At 46.7% G+C, this 26,817-nt stretch overlaps 1 pseudogene; it reads right to left on the bottom strand.

Annotated features, from left to right (window-relative positions):
• Positions 1 to 16,116, bottom strand: part of LOC121559991 — a 117,103-nt pseudogene extending 100,987 nt beyond the window's left edge.
• Between the last annotated feature and the right edge of the window lie 10,701 nt (positions 16,117 to 26,817).

Raw genomic sequence — 26,817 nt, 5'->3', positions numbered from 1 at the left:
GGCACCCTACGCAGGACAATATTCCGAAATGTAATCAAGGTTTGAAATTATTATGTTTTAGTCAAATATTATATCTGTTTAGGCTTCTTGCGGTCAATTGGCAGTCTAAAAATACATATTTATATTATGTTCTGGCACCCCGACCATCCGCTCAAGAAGAAATTGGCCTGCGGCTGAATCTAGTTGTTGATCCCTGCTCTAAGGCCAGTGCCAACATATCGAGCAAGGAGGAAAAAAACAGAAAACACTGTTCAATGTCATTCAGGTCGATAAGGACAAAAAAACGCATTACATCAAAGAAAAACTGCAATATCTACAACCAAATTGTTTGCCCATAGAGAATAATGAGCAGATTTCAATGTAATGTTCCAAAGGCAAAGAGAAAACAGAGAGACTGGCCTCTATCCTGTCTATAGCCCTGGTCCCAGAACTACTCAACTATCCCACATTAAGAAACCCATTAAAAAGTTTAAGAGGACAAGACAGCTCAAAGTGGAGCACCAGGCAAAACACGGCAGTGCTGATTCTGACCTAAATGCAGCAGACAGACAGACACAGAGAGAGAGAGAGACACACAGAGACAGAGAGAGAGTGAGTCCTGAAAGGTTCTTTCAGAAATAACTTGCTGCTTAGCCCCGAGGAGGACAGCTAGTAACCTCAATGCAAGGACAAAACTGTGTCCTCAGACCAACACCATGTCTGGCACCACTTTAACAACATAATCGATGGCATCTGTACCACAACCTCATCCCTCATCCAGTAACCTTGTCATCCATAATGTAAAACCTCATCTGTTCACATAACCTCATCCACTTTATCTACATGCCATGATCTGAAAGTAGTGCTTAGTTCAACACTCCTTACAGGTTTACTACAGTGGGATGAAACAGCTCAATGAGCTACAGGCCCTGTCTGAGCCTCATGCAACAAAGTAATACCACACTGCCACCATACCATTTCTAGTATAAACTTGACATAACTGTGTTTTAGCCACGTAGTTCAAAACACAGAGAACAGAAGCCAAGACAACAATATGTGTACACAAATATCATCCATATCTCACTGTAGTAGATGCTGAATGCAAGTGTGTGTGTGTGTACTCACCCTCAGGGCTTCTATGACCAGGTCCCGGGCCTCCAGCTCTCCCTCCATGATGCTGAGCAGGGTCAGGAGCTCCGGCTTGCTCAGTTTATCCATGTTAAACTCACATTTCTGCAACACACACACACACACACACACACACATCTTACTTATCACATATTAAGTGAGAGATATATTTAAAACGTTTTTTAAATATAACTGGGACACACATTTTTCTCCAGCCAATATTATACTCCGTTCATAGAAAACACTCATAAATATGTATGTTTGTAATCAAAACCAAGGGAAATCCCAAATGTTTTGGCAAAGAAGGACATAAAACTTCAGAGCACCAACTTACTGCAAACTGCATCAACAGCAACAAAACAGTTGAGTTAGAAATGTGCATGATGACAAACAACACTACTCATTCCTCAGATGGGTCTCATTAAGGCTGAATGTCTGGCTGTACATTAAGGCCATTAAGGTGGACCTACATTTAGCCACATCATTAAAAGCTGATTTGCCATTTGGATCCACAGGGGCAATGGACGGACGGATTGGAAAGGAGGATAGCGGTAATTGTGAATGACCAGACCACTTTCTGCTGTTGTGTCATCAATCAATTAAAAGCTTTTCCAACCTCTCTGAGAAATGGCTGGCTATACGTTCCTGGGTTTACCGGTAGTGTCAGCTTCCTGCTTCCCCTGTTTGTCTCCTGGCCTCTAGAGGTCAGCTGTGTTCCCCTTTGCCTTAGTTTTTCCTCATGTGTCCTAATTAGCTTATCTATGTCACCTGTGCCTTGTTTCCCTTGAGTATTTTAGCTGTGTGTTTTCCCTTGTTTCTCACTTGGTTATTGCGTCCTGTCTATGTGTCTCCTGCTTTGTCCCACCGTATCAGTCCTAGTAAGTTATTCAAAGTTATCTTTAGTTTGTTTTTCTCCCCGGGGAGTTGTTTTGTTTTGCCTCCTGTTTTGGAACATTAAATCTACTTACCTGGAGTATTGCCTGGGGTGTTTCATTTGGGTCCTACAACATCTCCTCTGTGGCTAAGGGGTAGTACCCCCAGCTCTACACATTTGAGACCGGAGTTCTAGCCCGGCTTGTGACAGAATAACCAAGTCAATCATGGACCCAGAAACACTCAGTTCCCAGGACCTGTTGGCGGTGATCATTCGACATGAGGCTTCTTTCCAGCGCCATGAAGCCGTTCTCAGCCGACAAGAGGAGCTGATGGCTAGACATTCTCAGCTCCTGGCCGAAATGATGAGTTCCCTTCACCAGCTCTTTGAACGCCTCCTTGGTTCTCCCCCTTCCCCCCGGTCCTCTCCCAGTGACGACAGGCCTTCTCGGTTGGCGGAGCCCCGACTACCACCTCCCAAGCCCTTTTCTGGGGATCCAAGCTCTTGTCAGGGTTTCCTCACCCAATGCTCCCTCACCTTCGAGCTCCAACCCTCAAGTTTTCCCACAGACCGTTCCAAGATTGCCTACCTCATTACCCTTCTTTCAGACAAGGCGCTCGCCTGGGCCTCTGCGGTGGCAGTCCCAGGAGGCCTGTTGTGACTCCCACGCTGCATTTGTAGAAGAGTTCAAGCGGGTGTTCGATCATCCTGTCAGTGGGCGGGAGGCTTCCAAGCGCCCTACTGTCTCTCCGTCAGGGCCCCCAAGCACGGCAGATTTTGCCATTGAGTTCGAACCATAGCAGCAAGGAGCGGATGGAATGATGAAGCGCTGAGGGTCTGCTTTCAGGGAGGGTTATCTGAGCCCCTTCAAGATGAGTTAGCCACCCGTGAACCAGCTGAAGATCTCGAGTCCCTCATAGCCTTGGCCATCCGCCTGGACAATCGTCTAAGAGAGCGGAGAACGGCTCGTCGTCAGGTGTCTCAGTCCCAAGTTCCTCTGAGCAGCTCTGTTTCTCCTGTTTGGACTCCGTCATTCAGAGCTGCCCCGGCTCCTGAACTGCCCCAGGATTCCCCGGAGAGCATGCAGTTAGGCCGTTCCAGGCTTTCTTCCAACGAAAGGGAACGCCGCATGAGGGAGCGCCGGTGCCTCTACTGCGGGGTTGCCGGCCACTTCCGCTCCACTTGCCCCGGAGCTGGGAAACGCCTGTCCCGCCCAGCTACAGGAGGGTTGTGATGGGGAAAATTAGAGCTCCTCCTACTAACGCGGTCCTAGCTATTCCAGCCACTCTGTCCTGGGAGGGCCACCAGCATCGGGTCCAGGCTATGATCGATTCCGGTGCCGCAGGTGATTTTATGGATGTAACCTTGGCTAAGGAACTTATGATCCCTACCCAACTACTTCCTCAACCCCAGGCAGTTACAGCCTTAGATGGCAGACCTCTGGAACCAGGAAAAGTTACTGAGGCGACTCAGTCCCTGCGACTTACCATCTCTCAACACCAGCAGGAGGGAGACCTTCTATCTCATTGACTCTCCCGAGTATCCTATTATCCTGGGTCACCCTTGGCTATGCAGACATAATCCCCAGATCGACTGGCCTACTGGCACCATTCTTAGCTGGGGTCCCACTTGCCAACTCACCTGCATGCTTCAGAGTTCCTCAGCCCCTAGTACCCAGTTTCAAGAGTCTGTTGACGTCTCCCGAGTCCCCAGTGTTTACCATCGGTTCAAAGCAGTGTTCAGCAAGGCCCGGGCTACTGCCCTACCGCCTCATCGCACCTTATGACTGTGCCATTGATCTACTCCCTGGGTGCTGCCCTCCTAGAGGTCGGATCTTTTCCTTGTCCTCCCCGTAGCACGCAGCTATGGACACCTACATTAAGGAGTCCTTGGCAGCCGGCCTCATCTATGCCTCTACTTCCCCGGCTGGGGCGGGCTTCTTTTTTGTTGAAAAGAAAGACGGGGTCTGAGGCCTTGTATTGATTACCGGGACTCAACAAGATCACGGTTCGGAATCGATACCCTCTTCCTCTCATGGCCACTGCTTTTGAGCTGCTTCAAGGGGCTTCCATTTTTACTAAGCTGGATCTCCGCAATGCTTACCATCTCGTGCGGATCCGGCCAGGAGACGAATGGAAGACGGCGCTCAACACGCCCACGGGACACTATGAATATCGGGTGATGCCGTTCGGGCTCACCAATGCCCCCCGCAGTATTCCAAGCCCTGATTAATGATGTTCTCCGGGATATGCTTAATCTGTTCGTCTTCGTACCTGGACGATATCCTCATCTTCTCGAGGTCACTGAAGGAGCATGAGGGGCATGTTAGCCGGGTTCTCCAGAGGCTCCTTGACAATCACCTCTACGTTAAGCCCGAGAAGTGTGAATTTCATGTTTCTCAGACTCAGTTTCTCGGGTTTATTGTCACTCCCGGCACCTAGAGATGGATCCCAAGAAGGTCAAGGCGGTCCACGATTGGCCCACACCTGCCACGGTCAAGGAGGTTCAACGGTTCATTGGCTTTTCTAACTTCTATCGGAAGTTCATCAAGAATTTCAGCTCGGTGGTAGCCCCCTTGACGACGCTTTACCAAGGGAGGAGGGACCAAGATTCACTGGGGTCCGGAAGCAGCAGGGGCCTTCGAGGATCTCAAGCGCCGCTTCACTTCTGCTCCGATTCTGGTGACCCCCTGACCCAGAGAGACCTTTCGTGGTGGAGGTGGACGCCTCAGAGGTGGGGGGTGGGAGCCGTCCTGTCACAGAGGGGTGCGGATGGGAGATTACACCCTGTGCCTTCATGTCTCGCCGCCTGTCTGAGGCCGAGCGCAACTACCACGTGGGGGATCTAGAGTTGCTTGCGGTTAAACTGGCCTTGGAAGAGTGGCGCCATTGGCTTGAGGGGGCTCAGCACCCTTTCCAGGTTCTCACAGACCACAAGAACCTGGAATATCTCCAACAGGCTAAGCGGATGAACCCTCGGCAAGCACGATGGTCCCTTTTCTTTAATCGATTCCAGTTCATCCTGACTTACCGACCTGGCACCAAGAACGCCAAGCCGGATGCTCTGTCTCGAGTCTATTCTCCCGAGGTACAAGAGAAGCCCTTGGCATCGATTATTCCGAGGTCTAGGATCGTCGCACCTCTTCAGTGGGAACTAGAAAGAGGGGTACGAGAAGCTCTTGCCCATGAGCCCGATCCAGGCGGTGGTCCTGCCGGTCGCCTGTACGTTTCCTCTCGGTTCGGGGCCCGCGTCTTGCAGTGGGGTCATGAGTCGCCCTTGACATGCCATCCTGGCAGTGCTCGGACACTGGAGTTCCTCCACGGCGGTTTTGGTGGCCGTCCATCAAGAAGGACGTGCAGGTCTTTGTTGAGGCCTGCCCTGTGTGCAACCAGGGAAAGCTTCGACACGCCAGCGATCCCAGGGACTGCTCCATCCCTTACCTGTTCCTCGAAGGCCATGGTCACACCTTTCTCTGGACTTTGTTACGGGACTTCCTCTATCCCAGGGCAACACCGTCATCCTGGTGGTGGTAGACCGTTTCTCTAAGGCTGCCCGGTTTATTCCCTGCCCAAGCTGCCCTCGGCTAAGGAGATCATGCGGAGCTCTCATGAACCATGTCTTCCGGATATTTGGCATTCCCTGGACGTGGTCTCTGACCGAGGTCCCCATCTCGCCCCGGTTTTGGGGGGCCTTCTGCAGGCTTATTGGGGCCACAGCCAGCCTATCGTCAGGATTCATCCAGAGTCCAATGGCCAAACGGAACGGATTAATCAGGATCTGGAGACCACCCCTGGGGTGTATGGCGGCCAGTAATCCCACGTCTTGGGCCACCTATATCATTTGGGCTGAATATGCCCACAACACCCTCCAGTCCTCAGCCACCGGATTGTCCCCTTCGAATGCAGTTGGTTACAACCTCCTTTGTTTCCAGAGGAAGAGGCGCAAGTTGGTGTTCCTCGGCCCAGCGCTGTCCAACGCTGTAGGCGGACCTGGAAGAAGGCCAGGTGTACCCTCCTTCGGACCTCCCAGAGATACCAAAGTCAGGCTAATCGCCACCGCCGGACGGCTCCTAGTTTCCGAGCTGGTCAGAGAGTTTGGTTGGCCACTAAGAACTTGCCCCCTCCGGGTCGAATCCAAGAAGCTTTCCCAGAGATACATCGGCCCTTTCCGCATTTCTAGAAAGGTTAACCCTGTGTCGTATCGTTTAGTTCTGCCTCGCTCCCTTAGAGTTAACCCCACTTTCCATGTTTCACTCCTTAAACCTGTCTGTCTTCTCCTTTGCCCCCCACACAGACCCCGCCACCTCCCAGGATCATAGACGGCCAGCCAGCCTACACAGTCCGCGGATACTGGACTCCCGGAGGGTCCAGAACTCTCTGCAGTATCTGGTGGACTGGGAGGGCTACGGGCCAGAGGAGCGCTCCTGGGTTCCGGCCAGGGACATCCTGGACCCAGGGTTGATCCGAGATTTTCGCACCCTGGGGCCAGGGTGACTCTGGAAGGAACGTCAGAGTCGTTCTAGAGGAGGGGGTCCTGTCAGCTTCCTGCTTCCCCTGTTTGTCTCCTGGCCTCTAGAGGTCAGCTGTGTTCCCCTTTGCCTTAGTTTTCCTCATGTGTCCTAATTAGCTTATCTATGTCACCTGTGCCTTGTTTCCCCTTGAGTATTTTAGCTGTGTGTTTTTCCCTTGTTTCTCACTTGGTTATTGCTCCGTCTATGTGTCTCTGCTTTGTCCCACCGTATCAGTCCTAGTAAGTTATTCAAAGTTATCTTTAGTTTGTTTTTTCTCCCTCGGGGAGTTGTTTTGTTTTGCCTCCTGTTTTGGAACATTAAATCTACTTACCTGGAGTATTGCCTGGGGTGTTTCATTTGGGTCCTACAACATCTCCTCTGTGGCTAAGGGGTAGTACCCCCAGCTCTACACATTTGAGACCGGAGTTCTAGCCCGGCTTGTGACAGGTAGATTGTTTGGCGAGGAGAGAGGACATTGGAACGGTGGCTGGTTCTGGTTAGTCTACATTCCATGACAGAGACGACAGTGTCAAACTGACTGACAGATGACAGACTGAGGACTCGTTGTATTGATTGAATAAGATGAACTTGTCTTGTCATCCTCCTTCCACAGCTTTTGAAGATATTGGGAACAACTACATTTATATAGGTGTACAATGAAAATGATGCAACCTCACAGGCTGAGAGATGCACTGAGATAAGATCGGAGGTGATAAAGTTACTTGGCAAGAACATCTGCAGAGACACCCTCTCTTATAGCACTAGAAGAACATCCAATTCCATTTTTCAATCTAATTTCTTTCAGCTGAGCTTTTATTTTTGCACAGCTATTTGTTCAATAAAACATAATAAACCAAAGAAAATCTGAAGAGGGAGGGAGGGACGAACTCCTAGCCTCTAGTCACAAGTGTTCTATTCTATCTGTGCGGAGGCACATGCGTTTGTACCTGTTCAATTTAGCGACATTCAATCACCCTGCCACAGATACATGATTGTCTATCATAGTTCTGAATCCCTGCCAATGTTCCTCCATTTTCATCCTTCAAAGAGCTCTCTTAAATCACAGACAGAATATATGACCTATGGAACCAGCACGGTCTTCCAGCAGGCTGTTGGAGTTCAAAGTGTCCCTAAATACTAGGCGTTCAAATATTATGTCTGGATGACTAGACATCGTAAGACTCTTAGGGCTTGAGATACCAGTATGTCCAACTTTTGTGTAAATCATAGGCAAATATTGATACAGGTTTAATTTAGCCTAATACAGCTTTGTAAAATAATTTTAGTTGTGCAAGCAAGTAAACCAAGTTACAGTAAGATTGAAGCCCTTAGAAAGTATGGCAATCTATTTCATTCAGAACAGCCCCAATCAAACCAGGATAGGGTTAAAAGTGAAGAATCCAGCGATGTATTCACTCTGTTTCAAGCTTTCAAATCTATTCCCCTACGTAGCATTCTCCCTATGCTGTGCTGCTGCCAGTGAGCCATTTGGAGAATTGGAAGTCTTGGAAGGCTTGCATGACATTCTCCCAACCAAAGCCTGAACGCGCTGCTGTCATGTGGGCCCCCGGTCTTCGTCAATGTGCTCGGGTGGCATTTCCCCCTCCTGCATTTCTGCACAGTGAGCAGGTGAGGGAAGCTAACGCTAATTTGTTCCATGAGCCGTGAGATACGTTCCAAATTGCACCCTATTCCCTATATAGTGCACTACTTTTGACCAGAGCCCTAGTAGTGCACTATATAAGGAATACGGTGTCATTTGGGATGCAGACGTGGTGTGCTGTGCTGCCTGCAAAGGGCAGGAGCCTGGATAGTATTCAGCTAACTCCTCACTGTACTGGAGTTAATCAGGCCTATGTCACTTCCCATTGAGACACACTGAAGAGGACAAGACTGAAGACCAGCTTCAAGCTTTAAGGCCTCAAGTGTTTTTGTTACATTGGAAAATGTTACTGCATATGCTTAATAATAAGCCATTTAGCAGACGCTTTTATCCAAAGCGACTTACAGTCATGCATGCATACATTTTTTTTGTGTATGGGTGGTCCCGGGGATCGAACCCACTACCCTGGCGTTACAAGCGCCGTGCTCTACCAGCTGAGCTACAGAGGACCAGACTAGGGCTGTGAAAATACCAGTATCGCTGACCAGTGTGGCCCTACCACCACCATTCATCAACCTCTGACCCCTCTCTAAACCAAGTGAACCGGTCCTCAAGGGACCTTCACAAGAGAAACTCCCCCACCGAGGGCCAACAAAAGAGGGTGTTGCAGGCAGGACTCTATAATGCGACTAAATATTTTCCTGTGCGACCAAGAGTTCTACTTTGGGAGCACAATGAGCCTAGGAAGAAATTCTTCCAGATAATAATTGTTGTAATGATAAGGCTTCGCTGTACCATTGTTTCCAAGTGCCCTAGAGAAAAACGAGAGTGCATATTCGTTAGCATCATGGTTGCACCATTACTACAGCGAATACGGCTTGCTTCTAGCATAAACAGGTCAAAAGATCTGACCCAAATTACTGGCGCATCATTTGCATCTTCCTATAGCGGATTGCCGGGACCGCATTTTACTTATATAAACCATGTCTTGGGCCGTTCTAAAACTACTCGTTGACCATTTGTTTACTCTTTGTTCAGTCATGTTACCTCATTGGCTAGCTAGCTAACAACCTGGTAACTTTACCAGTTTATCCAACACTTGGGGGCACAGAAAGAAAAAGAAAGTGATAGCTTCTTCAGGAGATCAATGATCATAGCAATGAATGAATGACAGCTCTCTTGTATGTCATTGTCACAAACCTGGCGTTTTTAAAGAGACAGTGTACAATTTTCCATGTAATTCATCTCAATAGGAAAATAGTGCTTTTGCACAATGTAGAAACCTATTCTACAAATTACCTTGTAATTTCAATGACAGGCATTCGTATCAACATTTGAGCTTTTATAATAAACGAATGTCTTTACAGTGTTGCATATTCGTTTCTACTTTTTTCAAAAGTAGCTACAGTAGAATAATAAAGGCTGATAATGAAAAATGTTAAATTAGAGCCCTGGTTGCAGGGGTATGCAAAAAGCTAAGTGCTTTATTTAACTGTGGCAGGCATGGGAGCATAGAAGTGGAAACCCCCTAAAGAGAGGATAGCTGGCCTGGTTTGGCGTGGCCTGTATGGCAAGACGGCTTCTGAGAGAGAAACAGAGATACAGTATATGGCCGAGCTGGAGAGGACGGTTGGTTGCTGTGCTGCTCTCGAGGCACCTGTTCAGCTGAACGCTAAATGTAAACTAGCCTCTGGGCCGTTAAAGCAAGGAAGTGCAGGGGAGTGCAGAGTGCACTAAACACGCTCAGTAGTGCTGGGCTGGCGGGCTGGCTGGATGGCTTGGCTGATACGGTACTCTGAGCTATGCCAGCTGAGTCACTGAAATTAAGACCAATTTAGAAACGTCTCCGGTGTACATACTCCCTCCCCCTCCCTCTCTCTCTCCTTCTCTCACTCCGCTCTCTCTCTGCCCTCCTTCCTTCCATCTCTCTCTGCCCTCCTTCCTTCCATCTCTCTCTGCCCTCCTTCCTTCCATCTCTCTCTGCCCTCCTTCCTTCCATCTCTCTCTGCCCTCCTTCCTTCCATCTCTCTGCCCTCCTTCCTTCCATCTCTCTCTGCCCTCCTTCCTTCCATCTCTCTCTGCCCTCCTTCCTTCCATCTCTCTGCCCTCCTTCCTTCCATCTCTCTCTGCCCTCCTTCCTTCCATCTCTCTCTGCCCTCCTTCCTTCCATCTCTCTCTGCCCTCCTTCCTTCCATCTCTCTCTCTGCCCTCCTTCCTTCCATTGCTCTCTTACTTTATCTTACTGTTCTTGCCTTCTGAGTCATTTCATGTAATTTCAGCAAGCCATGACACCCACCATCTCAGATTGTTCTGAAATCATTCCTGTAGTTAGAAACAGGTAAGAATGGCATTCCTGAAACATAATTTTGTTGAAGATTAAGCTAATTAATTGCACCCAAATTGGCCATTTTAATTTATAGGATTCAGATCCTATTCAATAAATATAGTACCCAACATCAGATTTGTACCAAACTTCTTCCTACCAATGACTAAGACATTTTTTATGAAAAGCCACCCACGGACCCTCCACACCAATCCCACCCCAACAACCAGTATACAGTATCAGTTCTCTATGTTTCCCAAGTAGTATAAAGATGTGGTTTGGAGCATTGCTTATTCATACTATGTAATGTATTCCCTGTGAATCTGGTGAGTTCTTTTCCCCACTGTTCAGAGAAATTAGTCATTGAAGTTGCTTGCATTATTTACCATAAAGAAGTGTGGAAGTACCCCATTTTGACCACTGGATGCCTCTGCTCCTGCTATACCGCAGAACACTTTTATCCGTTTTACTGGGCTACTTCATTTCGCTCAGGATGAAAATAAACTGTGTGGTCATCCTCACAATTCAAGCCAGTCCTCTATGAAAGTAATTCAGTTTGTCCTTCTCTTAGCAACCTAATACTTCAACCCAACTCCCCTTGAACGGTCCAACAAGTGGCAGCTCTCTGAGAGGGCTAGCCCTAGGGTGCAATTCTCATATGAAGACTTTTCGTACAAGCCCAAAACTTTGATGCAGAAATGGGCTAGGGACTAAAATGTTGTGACAACCCTAACAAAACAATACATTGCATGGCAGTCTTGTGTTTTTCAACAAAAATAAATATAATGAATCAGCTCTATATATATTATGATATTTACCATTAAACCCAACCCAGTACCATTACCATTGCAAAACACTATACAGTGTGTGTTGGGACTTTTACCATTGAAGACCATAACATTGAAACCATTAGAACAGCTGTAGCCAATGGTTTGCTTGTTCACCAGGAACGGTCTAACAGTAACTAATCCAGATCTTTTTTGACGGGAATAAACCATACACAAAGGGGACGTTTCTTGGACACAGATTAAAGGAACATTTCTAACATTTTCAACTTCATATTCAGACCCCTTGTCTTTTTCCACATTTTGTTAAGTTAATTGATTAAATTGTTTTTTTCCCTCATCAATCTATTAAAAAATAAAAACCTCAAATATGACATTTACATAAGTATGCAGACCCTTTACTCAGTACTTGTTGAAGCACCTTTGGCAGCAAATACAGCCTTGAGTCTTCTTGGGTATGACGCTAAAAGCTTGGCACACCTGTATTTGGGGAGTTTCTCCCATTGTTCTCTGCAGATCCTCTCAAGCTCTGTCAGGCTGGATGGGGAGTGTTGCTGCACAACTATTTTCAGGTCTCTCCAGAGATGTTCGATCAGGTTCAAGTCCGGGCTCCTGCTGGGCCACTCAAGGACATTCAGAGACTTGTCCCGAAACCACTCCTGCATTGTCTTGGATGTGTGCTTATGGTCGTTGTCCTGTTGGAAGGTTAACCTTCGCCCCAGTCTGACATCCTGAGCGCTCTGGAGCAGGTTTTCATCAAGGATCTCTCTGTACTTTGCTCTGTTCATCTTTGCCTCGATCCTGACTAGTCTCCCAGTCCCTGCCGCTGAAAGACATCCCCACAGCATGATGCTGCCACCACCATACTTCACCGTAGGGATGGTGCCAGGTTTCCACCAGATGTGACGCTTGGCATTCAGGCCAAAGAGTTCAATCTTGGTTTCATCAGACCAGAGAATCTTGTTTCTCATGGTCTGACAGGCAAACTGCAAGCGGGCTGTCATGTGGCTTTTACTGAGGAGTGGCTTCCATCTGGCCACTACCATAAAGGCCTGATTGGTGGAATGCTGCAGAGATGGTTGTCCTTCTGGAAGGTTCTCCCGTCTCCACAGAGGAACTCTAGCTCTGTCAGAGTGACCATCAGGTTCTTGGTCACCTCCCTGACCAATGCCCTTCTCCCCCGATTGCTCAGTTTGGCTGGTCTGCCAGCTCTAGGAAGAGTCTTGGTAGTTCCAAACTTCTTCCATTTAAAAATGATGGAGGCCACTGTGTTCTTGGGGACCTACAATGCTGCAGACATTCGTTGTACCCTTCCCCAGATCTGTGCCTCGACACAATCCTGTCTCGGAGCTCTAAGGAAAATTCCTTCGACCTCATGGCTTGGTTTTTGCTCTGACATGCACTGTCAACTGTAGGACCTTATATAGACAGGTGTGTGCCTTTCCAAATCATGTCCAATCAATTGAATTTACGACAGGTGAACTGCAATCAAGTTGTAGAAATATCTCAAGTATGATCAATGTTAACAGGATGTAGCTGAGCTCAATTTCGAGTCTCATAGCAAAGGGTCTGAATAGTTATGTAAATAAGGTATTTCTGTTTTTTATTTTTAATAAATTTGCAAAAATGTCTAAAAACCTGTTTTCGCTTTCTCATTATGGGGTATTGTGTGTAGATTGCTGAGGACAATGTTTTATTTAATCCATTTTAGAATAAGGCTATAACGTTACAAAATGTGGAAAAAGTCAATGGATCTGAATACTTTCCAAAGGAACTGTATGTGAAAATTGCACGTTTCTATGTTAGATAGAGGAAGATAAGTGTTTCCAATGACATCATCGGTGTGCATCATGTGATTTTAACCAATTATTACATTTTAGTCATTTAGCAGACGCTCTTATCCAGAGCGACTTACAGTTAGTGAATGCATACATGTTTTTTTGTTTGTTTTTTTTTTTCATACTGGCCCCCCGTGGGAAACCCTCCCCTACCTTGGACAACGCTGGACCAATTGTGCGCCAGAGCCTGGACTCGAACCAGGATCTCTAGTGGCACAGCTAGCACTGCGATGCAGTGCCTTATACCACTGCGCCACTCGGGAGTCACCATTGGGAGTAGGCATTGCCTACTAATTGCCTACTAATAGTCTACTAATTGATTTATGATGTAATTGGAAACACTTATCTTCCTCTATCTTTTTTACTACAAAACATAGAAACACATCATTTTCACATATGTTGATGTTGGGGTGGTGCTGTAGATGCTGAATATGAAGTTGACATTTTTTTACATTTCCCTTTAAGTGTAAGAGAAGGACTTGAATTGTGAGGGTGATCACACAATTTACTTTCATCATGAGCCAAATCTATTGGTTTTCTACAATTACAAAGGAAATGTTGCAAGAGACCAGCAAAATTGATCAAATGGTGAGGCGGTATAGCAGGAACAGCAAATCAAATTAAATCCAATTTTATTCGTCACATGCTTCGTAAACAACAGGTGTAGACTAACAGTGAAAATCATACTTATGGGCCCTTCCCAACAATGCAGAGAGAAAAAATAAATAAATAATAGAAAAAGAATAACACGAGGAATAAATACACAATGAGTAACTATAACATGGCTATATACACGGGGTACCAGCACCGTGTCAATTTGTGCAGGGGTACAAGGTAATTGAGGTAGATATGTACATATAGGTAGGGAAAAAGTGAAGCAGCATCTAGCGATCAAAACATGGTCCTTTCACACTACTTTATAAACAATGCAATCGACTTTAATTGCTAATATCTCTGAACAGGGGGAAAAAAACATTACCAGATTCACAGGAAATACATTACATAGTATGGAGAAACAATACTCCAAATCTTCATACTACTGGTGAAACACAGATAACTGATACTGCATACTGTGTGGGGTGTCCGTAGGTGGATTCTTCATGTCTTACTCATTGGTAGGAAGAAGTTTGGTCCAAATCGGATGTTGGGTACTATATCTATTGAATATTATCTGAATCCTATAAATGTAAATGGCCAATTTGGGTGCAATCAATTAGCTACATTTCTCAGAGATCAAATTATATTTAAACAAAGTAATGTTTCAGGAATACTGATCGTATCTGTAACTAACTACAGAACCGATTTCAGAACAATCTGAGATGGTAGGTGTCGAAACTCCTCTTTCGTGTGCTTTTTGAGGTGGAACGACCCTTGTTCTTCTACCACCACCCACATCTCTTCTCTTCTTACCATTTCAACAGCTACCTGCCTGTCTCACTCCCCCCACCCCAAGGCGATCTTCCAGTCAATATTTTCAATAGCCTTTGAACCTCAAACCCAGAACAGTTATTGTATTTCCTGTGCCCTATAAGAATATGCAAATGCATTAGAAATGCTCAATTACATATAAACAAGTGTAGAATAGGAGTAGTTCATGGTAAAGTCAAGTGGCTAATGGGAGACTGGCCAGCACAGTGCCTATTCTGCATGAATTGACTGACTGGTCGATAGACAGCAATGGTCGGACTGAACAGAGCACATGGAACCATCTAAGCATACCACGACCAGGGAAAGGTTCCACGGACCCCTCCTGCGAGGCAAAATATTGATTAATTTGCACAGATGGGTAGCAAGCCGGTGCCCTGGCATATGTTGTAACCTGCCTGTCTGCGAGACGAGGGGCCAGAGTGAGAAGTCCCAGATAGAGGACTGTAAACAAGTGCAACTCTGCCCGATTAGTCGGGAGACTGCAGACAAACAAACACTTTCACTAAGATTCAACATTTCTAATACTGTTCTATTGGTCACAGGTCAAATCTAAAGTATTAGTAGGCCTTCTCTCTTTTCTAACCATAAAGGCAATATTTTTCAAACGCAAGTTTGCAGCTAGGCTACATCAAATAACAATATCTTCACATTAAAGACACAAAGCACAAACCAACCATTAACACATTTTGTTTCAACTTAGAGCTTTGACGTAGAGAAAAGAATTACAACATTGTGCATTGAACAGCCATCTCAAAAGCAGCGCCCTATCTCGTAGCCTATTCAGAAGACGAGCCAGCGCAAACCTATAGCCTAAATTGTGTTTCAAATGTAAGTAGCCTACACATTGAAGCCACCGTTATGACCACATTGTAAGAAATGTATTACAACACCGCAAATCAGTGCTTTATAGCCAACTACGCTTCCCCATATCTGCCGTGCCAACATAGACTGAGCTTTTTGAGGTGTGAGATATAGTGTTCGAAAAATATTAACCCAATTCCTTTACCTTACTATAGGATTTTAATTCCCATAATAGACTTGGATCATATGTATATAGTCTATTTGGAAAAAATTCTGAGAACCTTTGTTTTACTGCTCGCTACATTGTCACAAGAATAACATCTTGCTGTTGCTTCAAGATGAACACTCAGGTTCATAGAGAAATGCACCGTCTTTCTGTATTCCTTATTCCTGTGCCCGGTGTCTTTATTCCAAAACGAATAATGCAAATATATAAACATATAGACCTGGCTATAATATAAATAGGTCTTACCGCTTCGACACTTCCAAGCACTGTTGTTGCCAGTGTTTGTATCGTAGGACGCTGTTCCCCGCTTGCTCCCTCCGACGCCATCTTCCTACTGTAGCGGTCTGCTGGAGTGAGGGCAACACACCGAACATAAAACAACGCATTCGGTACTTCTTTAACTACTACGCTGCTGAATGCAAATATCACATACGACTGTAGCCTCAAATTGTAAAAACACGCGAGAGAAAAATGTGTCTCCGCGGACGAGACAGTCTAGACTAGACCGGACCATGGCGTTTCGGGGTGCGCAGGTTGGTTAAGGGGGAAATTGGGCAGAAGGCGTGGACCCTAGGCGTATTCCAGATGAGAATGCATTCTCAACTTGAAAGGAGGTGCGCTGCGCGGTGGCTAAAGAGTGGCTAAAGAGTGACAAAAACATTTGTGGTGGGGACAAGTGTAGCCAAGGCTGTGTCCTATTTCTGCAAAACCCCACGGTGCCAAGGTTTACTGCCTAGGCTACCTATTACCCTTCCTATGACTGTGTTGAATCGGTGGACGTGTGAATAACATAACCTGATGAATGATGGTCTTCATGTTGTGTTGTCATGAATGATATTAACATGCCAACAGCCAGAGTAACGGGTTAGGCCTATTGGGATAACGTAGGCCTAATAAATGCACCATAGATACAGTAGCCTATATCATACACTGTTTTGTATAATTCTATAATTCTATGAAATATTCCAAGTGCATAATGTCAGCTAATTATATCCAGGTTATATTTTCCTGCAATTATTACCATATTACGTTTTAATTAATGTAGGCCTATAGACCTATAGGCTTGTAATCAAGATCTGCGGCCTGAGAGAAGCATTTGGATCGATAGGTCATGTATAATTTCTGTCATCATGTATTTCAATGCTGTCAATAATGTATCTCCAGTCTCCACAGATGATCGATCATGGATATGAATGAATATTACTGAGGCTTCCAGATGTGCCATTTAGGATTAGAGAGTTGATCCCTGCTGCCTGGTTATTTATTGCCTTGATACACTATTTGGGTCAAATAGCATTGTGATGATGTACAGTAGGCCTGTGATAAAGACTGACAGTCGCTTGTGTTTGGACTGTTTTAAATAGCAGGTGCCATTGCTGCTTTGAAATTATGTGCACAGTGGAATACCTTGTTGACCTAACATGCACCATGTGTCTAATTTCTCTGTTCCACAGACTCTATTAGCTTCATACTGTATGTCATAGTGTGAATTGAGTATGTATAGTACAGTACTGTGTTGTGTCAATTACCTCCAGGTGCAATCAAAGTGGACAGCTGCCAGTCAGTCTGTGCGCTGATTTATGATGTGACCCAGGCCCTTGGCTTGCAGACATAGCCTGTTATTGTCCTGGCTCCTGTCATGTGTCAAATCCAAAACTCATGTCTAAATCAGCTGCAGATCGCTGGACATTCCTGGAGATGTCATGCGGAGATAATCTTTTGCTTCCATCCCCTCTCTCAATCATGGTGCTGAAGGGAAACGTGTCATTAGTTGGAGATTATGGGGACTGGATGAAAGGGGCTCCACTGTATACAGCACCTTCAGAAAGTATTTACACCCCTTGACTTTTTCCAAATGTTTGTGTGTTACAGCCTGAATTTAAAATGGATGAAATTGAGATTTTTTTTGTCACTGGCCTACACACAATACCCTATAATGTCAAAGTGGAATGATGTTTTTCAAAATGTTTACAAATTAATTTAAAATGAAAAACTGAAATGTATTGAGACAATAAGTATTCAACCCCTTTGTTATGGCAAGTCTAAATAAATTCAGGTGTAAAAATGGGCTTAATAAGTCCCATAATAAGTTGCATTATTTTTGAATGACTACCTCATCTCTGTACCCCACACATACAATTATCTGTAAGGTCCTTCAGTCGAGCAGTGAATTTCAAACACAAAGACCAGGGAGGTTTTCCAATGCCTCGCAAAGGGCACCTATTGGTAGATAACAAATAAAAATAAAAAAAGACATTGAATATCCCTTTGAGCATGGTGAAGTTATTAATTACACTTTGGATGGTGTATCAATACACCCAGTCACTACAAAGATACAAGCGCCCTTCCTAACTCAGTTGCCAGAGAGGAAGGAGACCGCTCAGCAATTTCACCATGAGGCCAATGGTGACTTTAAAACTGTTTCAGAGTTTAATAGCTGCGATAGGAGAAAACTGAGGCTGGATCAACAACATTGTAGTTACTCCACAATACTAACCTAAATGACAGAGTGAAAAGAACCAAGCATGTACAGAATACAAATATTCCAAAACATGCATCCTGTTTGCAACAAGGCACTAAATTAATACTGTAAGAAACTGTGGCAAACCAATTAACTTTTTGTCCTGAATACAGTGTTATGTTTGTGGCAAATCCAATATAACACATTACTGAGTACCTGTTACGTCTCCTCCCGTTGCTCCCCTCCGGCGCTCTGATTCGCCGGTTTACTGAACCACCGGTCTGACCGCACCACCTCGGCAACACCGGAATGGAAACCCAACGCACCCTAATCACCTCCAGTGCACCTGCAACTCATCATCTCATCACCACCCCTATATAGCCCTGGACTGTTCAGTGTTGTGTTGTGTGTGATTCTTCGTGTCTTGTCATTTACTCGCTCTTTGTTGTTCTCTTGCTCAGTGTTAAGTAAACCTTTACATTGTTGATTCCTGCATCTGCGTCCTGCCTCTTTGTATCCTCAGTACTCGTCACAGTACCACTCTCCATATTTTCAAGCATAGTGGTGGCTGCATCATGTTATGGGTATGCTTGTAATCGTTAAGGACTGGGGATTTTTTAAGGATAAAAAATAAACGGAATGAAGCACAGGCAAAATCCTAGAGGAAAACCTGATTCAGTCTGCTTTGCACCAGACACTGGGAGATGAATTCACCTTTCAGCAGGACAATAACCTAAAACCTAAGGCCAAATCTACACTGGAGTTGCTTACCAAGAAGACAGTGAATGTAAGGAGAGTTATGGGGACTGGAGAGTAATAGGAGGAGGTCGTCGGGTAAGCTTGGCGTCGGGTAAGCTTGGCTTTACACATAGCTTGGGCTTTGTCGAGTAAGGCTTAAACTATGTATTTAGATTGTAGTTAGGTATTGTAGGTAGTTATCGTGGGTTGTTGTATGTAATAATTGTAGGTTAGTATTGTATTCGGCTGTGCCGGGTGTAGCACGAAGCTAGCTAGCTTACCCACCACCTGGACTAGCTGGCGAGTAGCTATTAGCAACGGTATAGTTGTTTCACGCCTAAGAGTGCCTGTAATTACGCCAGCTGGCTGCCTACAATAATTACATACAATAATTGCCTACCATTCAGCTGTTTTCAAACCTCATTGTCTGAACCGTTAACGTTAGGTAGCAAGTGGCTACTGTGCTTGAAATTTAGCTAGCTTGTTGCTACCTGGATAGCTACTAGTAAACAATAGCTGGAACGACCGAGCGAACAGACGCGAACTGGCTGAGTCAATTCAGTGGCTAGCTTTGCACTTGGCTAGCTAACAGTAGCTGCTAGGGGTAAGTCATAACCTACATTTGTGTTATTTTTTTTTTTTACATATTGATAGCCAGAGTCGTTCAAGGAATTCGGGACATGGGTGACTAGTTAACGTTAGTTTGGCTCTCTCTGTGTGTTCGTGCCGTGAAAGGAGGGGTTCTTCTTTGTCTGAAAGCAATGGCTAGCTAGTTTGCTAACTATTCTAGCTAACTAACTGGCTGAATAAGTTGACGACGGACTCGCTCAAGCTGTCGGGACTAACCCACAACGTTAGACACGGACACGAACGATCTGCTTGCGTGTTGATACACTGGTGGTTTGTTGTGGCCGAGTATTGGCGCTAAACCATGTTGTTGGAGTCCGGCATGCTAGCTGGCTGTGGCGTCTTATGACGAGGTGCCCGGACGATTTTCACTGAATAATACTGCACCTAGTTAGCTAGCTGAATAAACTAAGTTAGTCTATTCCTAGAAAACATTGAACCGCTGTAGTTTACAACAATTATAGTTTCTGAGGTGGAAGTTGGGAGAGTTATATTTGGGAGTTGTGGTGAGGGAGGCCCCGCTCTCTCCTTTCCCAGATGTTTAGTTCATTTCATTCCGATCTCCTCTGCATTATTGTAGCCATCTGCTGCAGCCTGTCAACTATGCCTCTGCCTATCCCTGTTCTCTCCTCTCCGCACAGGCTACACAAACGCCTCACACCGCGTGGCTGCTGCCTCTCTAACCTGGTGGTCCCTGCACGCACCTCCCACGTGGAGTTCCAGGTCTCAGGCAGCCTCTGGAACTGCCGTTCTGCTGCCAACAAGGCAGAGTTAATCTCAGCCTATGCTACCCTCCAGTCCCTCGACTTCTTGGCGCTGACGGAAACATGGATTACCACTGAAAACACTGCTACTCCTGCTGCTCTCTCCTCGTCTGACCATGTGTTCTCGCATACCCGAGAGCATCTGGTCAGCGGGGTGGTGGCACAGGAATCCTCATCTCTCCCAAGTGGACATTCTCAATTTTTCCCCTGACCCATCTGTCTATCTCCTCATTTGAATTCCATGCTGTCACAGTCACTAGCCCATTTAAGCTTAATATCCTTGTCATCTATCGCCCTCCAGGTTCCCTTGGAGAGTTCATCAATGAGCTTGACCCCTTGATAAGTTCCTTTCCTGAGGATGGCTCACCCCTCACAGTTCTGGGGGATTTCAACCTCCCTACATCTACATTTGACTCATTTCTCTCTGCCTCCTTCTTTCCACTCCTCTCCTCTTTTGACCTCACCCTCTCACCGTCCCCCCCTACTCACAAGGCAGGCAATACGCTTGACCTCATCGGGGCGGCAGGTGGCTTAGTGGGTAAGAGCGTTGTGCCAGTAACCGAAAGGTCGCTGGTTCTAATCCCCAAGCCAACTAGGTGAAAAATCTGTCGATGTGCCCTTGAGCAAGGCACTTAACCCTAATTGCTCCTGTAAGTCGCTCTGGATAAGAGCGTCTGCTAAATGACTAAAATGTAAAAAATGTAATACTAGATGCTGTTGTTCTACAAATCTCACTGCAACTCCCCTCCAAGTCTCCGACCACTACTTTGTATCCTTTTCTCTCTCCCTCTCCTCCAACACTACTCACTCTGCCCCTACACAGATGGTAATGCGCCGTCGCAACCTTCGCTCTCTCTCTCCCGCTACTCTCTCCTCTTCCATCCTATCATCTCTTCCCTCTGCTCAATCCTTTTCCCTCCAATCTCCTGATTCTGCCTCCTCAACCCTCCTCTCCTCCCTTTCTGCATCCTTTGACTCTCTATGTCTCCTATCCTCCCGGCCGGCTCGGTCCTCCCCTCCAGCTCCGTGGCTTGATGACTCATTGCGAGCTCACAGAACAGAGCTCCGGGCAGCTGAGCGGAAATGGAAGAAAACTAGACTCCCTGCGGACCTGGCATCTTTTCACTCCCTCCTCTCTACATTTTCTTCATCTGTTTCTGCTGCTAAGGCCACTTTCTACCACTCTAAATTCCAAGCATCTGCCTCTAACCCTAGGAAGCTCTTTGCCACATTCTCCTCCCTGCTGATCCTCGTTTGTTAAGTCAAATGACACTGCAGGTCCTGCTGACACTGCCCAACCCTATGCTTTGACTTCTTTCTCCCCTCTCTCTCCAGATAAAATCTTGCGACTTGTGACGGCAGGCCGCCCAACAACCTGCCCGCTTGACCCTATCCCCTCCTCTCTTCTCCAGACCATCTCCGGTGACCTTCTCCCTTACCTCACCTCGCTGATCAACTCATCCTTGACCGCTGGCTATGTCCCTTCCGTCTTCAAGAGAGCGAGAGTTGCACCCCTTCTCAAAAAACCAACACTCGATCCCTCTGATGTCAACAACTACAGACCAGTATCCCTTCTTTCTTTTCTCTCCAAAACTACTGAGCGTGCCGTCTTTAGCCAACTCTCTTGCTATCTCTCTCAGAATGACCTTCTTGATCCAAACCAGTCAGGTTTCAAGACTGGTCATTCAACTGAGACTTCTCTTCTCTGTGTCACGGAGGCTCTCCGCACTGTTAAAGCTAACTCTCTCTCCTCTGCTCTTGTCCTTCTAGACCTGTCTGCTGCCTTTGATACTGTGAACCATCAGATCCTCCTCTCCACCCTCTCCGAGCTGGGCATCTCCGGCGCGGCTCACTCTTGGATTGCGTCCTACCTGACCGGTCGCTCCTACCAAGTGGCGTGGCGAGAAGCTGTCTCCGCACCACGTGCTCTCACCACTGGTGTCCCCCAGGGCTCAGTTCTAGGCCCTCTCCTATTCTCGCTATACACCAAGTCACTTGGCTCTGTCATATCCTCACATGGCCTCTCCTATCATTGCTACGCTGACGACACACAACTAATCTTCTCCTTTCCCCCTTCTGATAACCAGATGGTGAATCGCATCTCTGCATGTCTGGCAGACATATCAGTATGGATGACGGATCACCACCTCAAGCTGAACCTTGGCAAGACGGAGCTGCTCTTCCTCCCGGGGAAGGACTGCCTGTTCCATGATCTCGCCATCACGGTTGACAACTCCGTTGTGTCCTCCTCCCAGAGTGCGAAGAGCCTTGACGTGACCCTGGACAACACCCTGTCGTTCTCCGCTAACATCAAGGCGGTGACCCGATCCTGTAGGTTCATGCTCTACAACATTCGGAGAGTACGACCCTGCCTTACACAGGAAGCGGCACAGGTCCTAATCCAGGCACATGTCATCTCCCGTCTGGATTACTGCAACTCGCTGTTGGCTGGGCTCCCTGCCTGTGCCATTAAACCCCTACAACTCATCCAGAATGCCGCAGCCCGTCTGGTGTTCAACCTTCCCAAGTTCTCTCACGTCACCCCGCTCCTCCGCACACTCCACTGGCTTCTAGTTGAAGCTTGCATCTGCTACAAGACCATGGTGCTTGCCTACGGAGCTGTGAAGGGAACGGCACCTCCGTACCTTCAGGCTCTGATCAGTCCCTACACCCAAACGAGGGCATTGCGTTCATCCACCTCTGGCCTGCTGGCTCCCCTACCTCTGTGGAAGCATAGTTCCCGCTCAGCCCAGTCAAAACTGTTCGCTGCTCTGGCACCCCAATGGTGGAACAAGCTCCCTCACGATGCCAGAACAGCGGAGTCACTCACCACCTTCCGGAGACATTTGAAACCCCACCTCTTTAAGGAATACCTGGGATAGGATAAAGTAATCCTTCTACCCCCCCCTTACCCCAACCCACCACCCCCCCCCCCAAAAAAAAAAAACATTGTAAAGTGGTTATCCCACTGGCTATAAGGTTAATGCACCTATTTGTAAGTCGCTCTAGATAAGAGCGTCTGCTAAATGACGTAAATGTAAATGTAATGTTCTTGAGTGGCCGAGTTACAGTTTTGACTTAAATCTGTTTGAAAATCTATGGCAAGACCTGAAAATGGTGTCTAGCAATGATCAACTACCAATTTGACAGAGATTGAAGAATTTTGAAAATAATAATGGGTAAATGTTGTACAATCCAGGAGTGGAAAGCTCTTAGAGACCCAGAAAGACTCACAGCTGTAATCGCTGCCAAAGGTGCTTCTACAAAGTATTGACTCAGGGGTGTGATATTTCTGTATTTCATTTTCAATACATTTGCAAAAATGTCTAAACACATGTTTTCACTTTGTCATTTTGGGGTATTGTGTGTATTTAATCCATTTTGAATTCAGGCTGTAACACAACAAAATGTGGAATAAGTCAAGCGATATGAATACTTTCTGAAGGCACTGTATATGTATATGAATAGTGTGTAAATAGCATTTTTGTTGTCTCTTGGTGTCTTTCCTATATATAACTATTTTTTATTTTTTATTTAATTTTAATTTAAAGTTATCTTATGTTGTTCTTGTCTATTACTGTTCTGTACATTGTAATGTATTTGTATGCTCTATGTGGATCCCAGACATAGTAGCAGCTAATGGGGATCCTAATAAACTAAACTGGCAGTCAACAAAACACATTACATAACTGTTCATTTTCCCACCCTGGAATATAATTACTGTATGCTGTGACGTCACGAGAGGCTACACAGCTTTCAGCGGGATTGCTCAAGTAGTGCAAGGAGACAAGGTTCAAACAAAACAAGGATTTTATTATAGGTCTTGGGAAATTAACGAAAATATAACAAAATTCTGTTCTCTTGTGGCTCTTTAAGGGTTAACAGTTCAGGGATGTCTCTTCCACATCCAAAATCATAATTCTCACTCGCTCAGATAACTTTTCCCCAGCCTTACTGTAGTCCACGTTGCAGCTAGTGGCCAACCCAGCAAAAAGTCCTTCCAAATGTCTCTCACGTATTTCCACAGGTGCATATATCCAAAGGTGAGTATTTCCCAAAGGTAAGTATCTCCAAATCCTTATATTCCTCATGGAAGTGGACGTGCAGCACTCTTGTCCTCCAGAGAGCCCAGGTTGGAGACTGTGTCTCTTCCCTTCCCCAACCTTCAGCTCATCAGCTCCTCATTTGTTTCAGCTGCGTGGGAAGATTGGCCATAGAGGGGTGGAGTTCCCGACCATACCAGCAGATGGAGCCATAGCTGTCTGGGTTTGCAGCCACCTCAGGGGGATGTAACGTCCCTCCAGGACACAGCCTCTCGTGACATCACAATGCTTACTTATTACATTATATGCTACATCTCATTCGATTGCAACATGGTATTGAATACTTTTTGCCCAAAATAAACTACCCTCACATACGACCTTTTGCCTCATCGCAAACCTCAAGACTACTTATATTTAATTGTGAGACTGTGGGATGACCAAAGTTGAAGTTGGGGTTGAACATTTGTTCTCGTTTGTGTGTAACTTACTGGGTGTAAACTGTGGACCCTGGCATTGCTGTAAGCTACACAAACACTGCTATTTTTAAACCGCTGAAGGGAGCTACTGTTCCTGCTCACTCGGCCTAATTGAAAACTGACTCTGGGCCAAATCTGGCTAATCATGTTAGGCTAATTGGCCAACCAGCGTCCCCAGGGCAAGGCGGGGGCTTGGCCTAGGCGGGGGCCAGGAGGGGGCCAGGGGGGGGCCAGGGGCATCGCAGCATAAACTATTGATATGGGACTGGCTGGGAACAGTAGACCTGAGCTGCATCCCAAATGGCACCCTATTCACTTTAGAGTGCACTACCTTTGACCAGAGCCCTGCCAACTAGAGTGCACTACCTTTGACCAGAGTACATTAGGACCCCATGTGAATGGTAATCTAAGGAAGCCTTGTTTTACATGATGCTCATACAACATGCTCATGCAATGTACTGCAGAACAATTAGCATTAAGCTGAGGTGAACCACAGCAAAGGGACTTAAAAATTAACTCAAGCTTTTAACAATATAGAAAGGTGTTATGGGATGCTTTTTGTAGAAACAATATTATGATGGAGATAAATGGATCTTAGGAAATGTGTTGTCGTACACGTTATATGCAGTAAACCAAAATGGGTAATTAGGCCCCACAGGTTTTAAGTCTTGTGTAATTGATATCCTACCTAAAAGAGGTGATTCAAAGAAGTCCTCCTGCATGCCCCTACATGTTGACCCAAGGTCAGTGTTGCATTACTAAGGTAAGTATTCGAGGAGGGTAAATCTGATCCTAGATCTGTTTCTACCACACAGTATACGGAGTGTCTTCCCTGGGGGATGTGAGGACACTCAGGACAGCCCACAAAGGAAGTAGCCATCAGAAAGAGAGAGAGAGAGCGGGAGAGAGAGAAAGAGAGACAGAGAGAGCGATAGGGAAAGAGGGAGAGAGAGAGAGAGATAGAGAGGCCTCTGTAACCAGAGATGTGTGGACAGGACTGACAGTGATAGATGAGGCAGGCTATGGGGAACTGACCTGAGGCTAGGCTACATGGGGAACTGACCTGAGGCTAGGCTACATGGTGAACTGACCTGAGGCTAGGCTACATGGTGAACTGACCTGAGGCTAGGCTACATGGTGAACTGACCTGAGGCTAGGCTACATGGGGAACTGACCTGAGGCTAGGCTACATGGGGAACTGACCTGAGGCTAGGCTACATGGGAAACTGACCTGAGGCTAGGCTACATGCCGCTCTTCCCCTCTCCCCCCCAGCCCTCTTTGGGGACTTGGCTCACAGTGACTCGCTCATTGTCAGGACACACAGCGGGCACAATAGTTTCCTGTTGGTGACGAGGATGGAAGGAGTGGGAGGAGGGGTGGGCACTGGGCAGCAGGGCAGCCATCACTAGGACCAGTGTGCTTGTGCGTTGGGTCATTCGGCAGACAGACCAGACGGCCCGAAAAAAATTACTCCGTCCCGGATTAATCGCATGTCCTGGTGAGAAGCTTCAAATGGGGAGACACAGAGGGTCCGGATAGGAAGAGCAGGAGGTACAGGAGGAGCAGGCGGAGCAGGAGGAGCAGGCGGAGCAGGCGGAGCAGGAGGAGCAGGAGGAGTAGGAGGAGTAGGCGGAGCAGGAGGAGTAGGCAGAGCAGGCGGAGTAGGAGGAGCAGGAGGAGCAGGCGGAGTAGGAGGAGCAGGAAGAGCAGGAGGAGTAGGAGGAGCAGGCGGAGTAGGAGGAGTAGGCAGAGCAGACGGAGTAGGAGGAGTAGGAGGAGCAGGCGGAGTAGGAGGATCAGGAGGAGCAGGCGGAGCAGGAGGAGTAGGAGGAGCAGGAGGAGCAGGATGAGCAGGCGGAGTAGGAGGAGTAGGAGGAGTAGGCGGAGTAGGAGGAGCAGGGGAGGAGGCGGAGCAGGCGGAGTAGGAGGAGCAGGATGAGCAGGCGGAGTAGGAGGAGCAGGCGCAGTAGGAGGAGTAGGAGGAGCAGGTGGAGCAGGCGGAGTAGGAGGAGTAGGAGGAGCAGGCGGAGTAGGAGGAGTAGGAGGAGCAGGTGGAGCAGATGGAGCAGACGGAGCAGGCGGAAGCACAGTGGCCGGCAGTAGTAGAAGATGGAGAGAGATTAATTTTTTCTGACATTCTGCTAATTTTCTCCTCGATGAAACATTTTATCTCAATACAGATTTCTGTTAATAAAACTAGAATCTGTTACGA

Source organism: Coregonus clupeaformis, chromosome 19 (assembly GCF_020615455.1).
Source record: "Coregonus clupeaformis isolate EN_2021a chromosome 19, ASM2061545v1, whole genome shotgun sequence".
Lineage (NCBI taxonomy): Eukaryota > Metazoa > Chordata > Actinopteri > Salmoniformes > Salmonidae > Coregonus > Coregonus clupeaformis.
This window is presented reverse-complemented; position numbering and strand designations above follow the sequence as displayed.